The sequence below is a fragment of the Colossoma macropomum genome, unplaced genomic scaffold (assembly GCF_904425465.1).
Source record: "Colossoma macropomum unplaced genomic scaffold, Colossoma_macropomum, whole genome shotgun sequence".
Lineage (NCBI taxonomy): Eukaryota > Metazoa > Chordata > Actinopteri > Characiformes > Serrasalmidae > Colossoma > Colossoma macropomum.
The window spans coordinates 104,226-111,702 of NW_023495391.1; positions in this window are offsets into that span (position 1 = coordinate 104,226).

A 7,477-nucleotide genomic window follows, 5' to 3' on the forward strand; every position below is an offset into this window, starting at 1 on the left:
AAATTCATTGTTTTTTTAAATAAATTTACACTCATTCTGAAATCGATGCCTGAAACCGTTCCAAAAACGTTCAGCCAATTTGAGGCTATGAACATTGTTTTAAAAAATAAATAAAAATCCTTAATCTCTTGCAAACCTGCTGGTCTAGACCCGCTGAGGGTGATCTGTGGGCTAGCCAACACCTAACAATGTACTGCCCCACTGTGAGTCAGCCCAGAGTGGTGTACTGTCCAAACAGAAATGGTTTAGGGCCCACTGTGGGTTTAGTGACGTGGGCCCTAAACCATTTCTGTTTGGACAGCACACCATTGGGTTCGCCAACAGATAACTTGACACTAGGGGTCACGCCACACTGGGCTCATCCAGCCCACTGTGGGCCCTTATTGGATTTGGGTGGGCAGTACCACTAGGACAGCCTACAGAAACCTGACACAGGCCCGAGATCTGAGACCATTCCTCCAAACAGAATCTTTCCAGATCCTTCAGATTCCAAGGTGCACACTGTGGACTCTCCTCTTCAGCTCATCCTCAGGTTTTCTATGGGGTTTAGGTCAGGAGAGTGGGGTGGCCCTGGCAAAACCTTGATTCTGTGGTCAGTGAACCAGTGTTTATGTTGAGTTTGAAGTGTGCTTTGGGTCAATGTCCTGCTGGAAGTTCCAACCATGACCCGGTTTAAGCTTTCTGGCTGAGGCAGCCAGGTTTTGATTTAATATCTGCTTTTACTCATTGGAGTCCTATTCAGCTGCTATTGCACAGAACTATTGCACAGTATTTTCATTTGCACTCATATTGTGCACTGTGCATGCATTCTGTTCTTTTGCCTGTTAGAATTTGTCATAGCTGCTTCTGTTTTTCTGTGTTCTCCTTACTTAGTACTTTGTATTTATATATTTTTAGTAACTTGTATTCCAGAAGGTAGTGCAGAGTAAGAATTTAATTGCACAGTGCAGCCGTCTGTTTTTCTGTGCATGTGACAATTAACTCTTGAATTTTGAATCTTGGCAAAGTATACAGTACACACAAGGAGTATTATTGAATAAGTTGTCCACCTTTGGAAGAAAAACAGCCCCACAAAATCACAGATCCACCACATTTCACAGTGGGGACGAGGTGCTTTCTGCATGGCTGTCTTTGTGTCTACACCAAACCATCCTCTAGTGTTTGTTGCCAAAAACTTCTATTTTGGTCTCATCTGAACATAGAACACAGTTCCACTAAAAGTTCTAGTAATGTCTCACAATCACAAAAGGTTTGTTGGTTCTTATCAGCAGAGGCTTTTTTCTGGCAACCCTCCCAAACAACTTGTGGTTCTGTAGGTGGCGTTTGATTGTAGTTGGGGAATGTTCTGATGAAAAGATCTGACTAATGTCTACAATTCCCCAAATGTGAGCCTTGAAGATTCTGTCCATTCGACCTCGACTCGTCCTTACAGAGCGTGGGGTCAGTATACACATACGTCCTCCTCCCAGCAGATTCTTAACAGCTCCAGTACTTTTAAATGTCTTAATTATTAACAGTACCATACCTGTTTATTTCCTGACTTGTGCAGCTCAACAACCTTCTGTTGCACATCATTGCTGTTTTCTCTGGTCTTTCACATAGAGATAGAAGACTAAGAGAATTAGGCCTCATATTTAAACCCCAGTGAAACAGGCTGACCATGTAAGTGTTGGGTGGTGGGTCACTTCTTTTATAGTTACTTCACAGGAAATACTTCACCCACAGCACACAGCAGCCCCCAGTCTGGAAAGAGTTCCACCCACGCCATGAGTAAGAATGCAGTGGGCCACTGTTGGCATGCAAATGGCAAAGCTGGGGGCCCACTGATTTTTTTCTCAGCATAATTCTCAGAGAATTATCCTCACATTCTTCTGTTTGGTAACACTTCAGTTTCCCAGTTGAGTGCATTAACAATGCTCAAAGACTGGTGCACTGAACAACTTTAAATACCTGTTCTGATACAGATAAGTTCACTCATTTGTGAAGACTCACCCAAATGTCCCAGTTACTAGAGTGAGGAGAAAACAGTTACTTCTCCACAAAAGGTCTCAGACTGTCGAGTTCTGGATTCATCAGTTTGTTGGGAGTTACTGAGCCACATTAGAAAATCCCCTCTCACTCATTTCAGCCAGAAGAGCCTCACTTTATATACAAACATAAGATCTGCTTGTAAAAGAACTTGTAGAGCCATAATGACAAATACATAATTTACATGTTGCACTTTTGTAAACTAGTTTTAGTTATTCTGTAACTTCTAGGAAAATGATCCTGATACAAATATGACAATACCATAATATCATGAAATTTGTGTAGCGTTACTACACATATATTGTCTCTAACTGTAGCGTACATAGACTGTACACTTACATTTGAAATGGATTTGATAGTGAAGTACATAGGGAATGAAATTTACTGCTGGCATTTCAAACAACCCTAAAAATGTCTGACCCACTACACAATGCACTATTTCTGTATAAGGGAGTGATTACAAGTGCAGCTGGAGAGTCAAACAGCTCCCGAGTGGAACCTGACAGCCACTGCAGCAGTTCTGGACTGAAATGAACACCATCAGTTCTCTAATAGCAGAATCATGAAATAAAGAGCAGAATGTTTAATTCAGACTGAAGGAAAATAACGGCAGTGTCCCAAACTGACGCAGCTGTCTCAATGTCCTGATGTCTCCTAAATCAGCGCTATAGAACATAATGGCTGTGTCCCAAACTGAAGGCACTTAAAATAAGTCATTTTGCTTTGAGCTAAGCGTACCTCAGTTGGGCTGGTTGGAAGTGCCACATTTCAGGTCAGTGGCTTTTTTGGATATATAGACAGCCACCATTGCACCATCCTGTAATTCTATAGACCTGGATAAGGGATCTGGAACTGCTCATGCACCCTTTCCTGTACTGCACTTGGAATTCAAAGCGTTGCAACCTCAAGGTCCACCTGGTAAGCCGTGATGTAGTTTTGAGAGGATTGAAAGCCCATGAAAGAGCGGCATGGTCTGTATATACAACAAAGGGGCTTCCTTACAGGTAATGATACCACTTTTCCACAGCCTAAACCACAGCAAGGCACTCCTTTTCTGAGGTGGAATAGTTTCACTCAGCACCCCTCAAGCTCCTGGATGCATAAACAATGACCTTTTCTTCTTTGTCAACCACTTATGTCAACACAGTGCCAAGTCCTATCTCACTGGGGTCAGTGTGCACTTGAAAAGTTTGGAGAAGATCCGGTTGTGCCATGACTGGGGCTTCCTGCAGAGCTGCCTTTAGGTTGTCGACACTTTGTTGACATTCACTGGTCCATTTCCATTCAGTCCCTTTTCATTTAAGGTGGTTTAGAGGCGCTGAAATATCTGGCTCCATGCAATGACTCCAGGATGTCATGTATGATGGGCATTGGATAGGCATCTTGCAGAGTTTTGGCATTCAGCTTTCGATAATCAACACAGAAACGTATGCTTCCCTCAGGTTTGGGCACAATTACAACTGGAGAAGCCCATGAGGACTTGGAGGACTCACTGATACCAGCTTGCAGCATCTTATCTACCTCAGCTCTAATAATCTCTTTCTTCATAGATCAGACTGGTACCTCATCTGTAGTCAGAATGTTAGGTGTGAGAATGTCTGTCTTGCCTAATTTCTCTGTGCATACTGAAGGCCAAGCCAGGAAGAGATTCTGTAGCTCAGGAGGATGGCTCTAGATAAGGTCACTGAAGCCCACAGCTGTGAAAGAGCTTGATGCTTCAGGTTCACCTACCACCTGCAGTGGCAAGGCCATATATCAGTTAACAATTCGTTCTTTCAGTTTGACGCAGGACTTGACTGTCAGGTCTTGAGTGATAAAAGGAATTACACACCATCGCTCTCCGTTCTTCAGAGTGTAGATGCGTTCCCCTACATTAAACTGGACTCCTGATCGACTCAAGAAGTCCAATTCTAGCACAAGAGGGAAAACCAACTGACTGTTAGACATGACATAGGTATCGACAGTTATCACAAGTCCATGCCACACATACAAAAGCTGAACTCTCCCTACTGATATATGTGCTTGCCCATCAGCCAGAGCAAAAGATCGGTTTGAATTCCTGAGCATTAGCTCTCCTGGATTAGCCAATGTATCCCACAGCTGTCTCTGCATTAAAGTGAATGTGCTGCCTGTATCTAGAATGGTTTCTACTTAGTGACCTTGTATCGCAATGGCAACTTTCAGTAGAGGAGGAGCTGTAGACTGAGCCAGGGCCAGATGTTGAGGCTAGAAACTAGGTTCTTTACCATAGACCCAACCTTGACCAGCTGTTCTACTGTATGCACAGCACCTCTTAAACTTCCTGACAGTGTGGGGTTACAGTTATTTAGAATTCTTCTGACTTGCTCTGCTTCAGGTAGGTCAGCTTTCCACTTCAAACACAGGGCTCTGTAATCATAAGCAAAGTCACGTACACATTGTTGAGGTCCTTGTGCCATTGGTCCTCTACCCCTGTCAGGTAATCTGTAGGAAGGAAGGCAGCCTAAAAAACTCTTTTGAAGCCAGCCCAGTTAGGATTTTATTTTTTTCAACCATCCACCAGCTCCTAGCAGGGCCAGTCAACACAGCATTGAGAGTCACCATGAGCTCTTGATCTGTCATGGGTCATAATGATAAGAAATTTTCCCATTTTTCCATTAAATCCAAACCATCAGGTGTATCCCTAACATCCCTGAAAGTGGGAAAATCTAGTTTAAAGGGGGGTTTTGAGTAGGAGATCTGGGTATTCAAAGAGTCTTGCCCTTCTTCAGCAGGAGTTGAGGGAAGAAAATAAGGCCTAGTCAAAGGAGTGTTAGATTTTAAACAAGTTATTTCCTTTTTCCACTGCATATCTCTTCTCAAAAGACACTCAACCACTCCTTGTTCTAACTGTTGTAGCGATCACTTGAATTGTTCTTCACTTGCTTGAAACCTTTGTCCCATGCATTCTCGCAGTACAGCTTCTCTATTGGTTGCACTTTCACTTGCTGTTCTGAATTCCTGTTGTAGAGTGCTTACTTCAGTTTTCAGGGTGTGAACAGCCTGAGCTAGACCCACCATTTCAGATTCGACTTAGGTTGTTTGTCCGTCTCCATCAGTTTCACCAGGTTCGCTGTCAATATGCAGCTCACTTAATAAAGTGCTTATTTCCACCACAGGAACAGGGTTTCTGTAAGTAACACCAGGGCCAAGGATGAAAGGGGGAGACTCTAGACCACCAACCCTCTCTGGACTACGACCTGTTTCAACCTAATCACTAGCCCCACCAAATGGAAGTGAATGCCTACTTGTGTCCATTTTTATCCGAATTAACAAAAGCACCAATAATAAACTACAGTGTCCCCGTATGGGCCACCATCTGTAACAGACTGAACTAATGTCAACAGTCATTGCCAGTTCAGACACTAATTTAATTGCATCAGTTTACAATCCGGAATGAAAATAGCAAGAAGTTAAGCAGAATAGAATTCCTCAATGTTGACCTTGACCCTTGACCCTGGTGCACCTTTTTAACTCACAGAAAACAAAACAATCAGACAAGCCAACCAAACATACAAACCAAGCAATTAGATTGGAGTGGAAAACCATTGTTCATATCTCCAAACATGTCCATAACTTTATCAGAGGGACTTAAGTTCCCCAGAGAGTAGTCCACATGTCCAGCAGTAAAACTACAGACTATTAAAAAAAAAATAAGAAGGCCCAACATAGCAAAAGATGGGTCTGGTGGCCTGTTGTTCTGGACTTTTTGCCTTTTCCATTTTGGAGTGTTTGCTTGGATCTTTTTGTTACATACATTTGGATTTACATTGTTTTGACCATGGTTTGTTCATCGACTATGATTCTCTCAAACTCCAGTACAGATTGTTTTTGTATATAGAAGAATAGAGAAAATAAACAAGAACAATAAAAATATTACACAGTTCTCTGATCAACCAATAGAAATACAAAGAAATTGTGACATATTTAACTGATAGTCCCCTCATTATGATACAAAAGAAAAAAAAGTTCAAGACAAAAATATGAAAATGCATAAAAATTTGTTAAAGAAATCAAAATGTTAATCGTTTACTGAAAACAACATGAATGAGCATTCTAATTAAACATTTTAACAGCTTATAAAAGTGATTATAAGTCACTTATCATGTACAGATCTGTGATTGTTTCTCTGCTCTGCCAGCAGGCATTAGTTTATGTTCTTGCTGGTGAAATATTGCAATCTAAATGTACAGAAACCCATCACAGTGCTGATATTCCTCAAGTGTCTCCAGCCTCCTCATCACTTCAAAAGTGTAGTGTTTCAGCACACAGGCAGAAATATGATGAAGAAAACATTAAAAAAAAAATTGATTTAAAATGTTTTAGAAGTCATGCTAGTATTTGCTACTTGCATTTGAAACTGCAGTGTCTATAGTCATGTTTTCAAAACAAAGCTGTAGCTTTTTGGGAGGAGCACTAAAGATAAATCACTACTTTCATTGGATCTAAGGAATAGTATCTGAATCTGATTGTTTATCAAGTAATGACTCTGACGACTCTGCAGATGTAGAGTAGATCAGCTCTGAGACTCAGAGATATACGATGCTCTGAACGCTGATCTGTATACAGTGTAATCTAATGGGTGAGTAACACAGACGACTCTGCAGATGTAGAGTAGATCAGCTCTGAGACTCAGAGATATACGATGCTCTGAACGCTGATCTGTATACAGTGTAATCTAAAGGGTGAGTAACACAGACGACTCTGCAGACGTTACTAATTTACTTAATAATACCCTTTCATTGTTGCACTGAAGACTAAAGGCTCTATATTCTACTGAGAGCTGGTAGTCAGAGCTGAAAGAGGATTAAAGTGGATCAGAGTGTGCTGTGGATGTTAATAATTAGACCACCAGTCATTTCATTCAAATATTAACAGTAAAACTCATTGTGTTTAATCATAATAAATCTACTGAAAGATTTCTAGGACTTCTGGGCTTTTTTACAACTTATGTCACCCTCCATTCCTAAATCCTCAGAATAATCTTTGACCCAGAGATCAAATTTCAAAATGAAATTAAGTCAGTTAGTTCAACTTTTTTGAGCTCTGAAACATTGACATTAAATTATTTCGCACAGTTTAAGATCTAAAACGTCATCCCTCCTCTGTCCCTCCTAACACTGTAGATATGCTTGTACATTACAGTTACCCACACAGCTATAAACACCACAGAAAAACACTGACCAATAGAATGGGACGCTCTGGAGCAGCTGCAGTATAAAACAATGTTAAGGGGGACAAACTCTGTCTAAATATGCTGTTTGTCTGGTGTGCAGATACAGTCGATGCACACATGCAACAACAGTTTATATACTAGATTTGATGATTCTAACAGGATTTCTCTGGAACAGATGGAACTGTGTGATGCATTCTATCTACGCTCACTGTCCACTTTATCAGCTCCACTGACCACATAATTTCACTCTGTAGT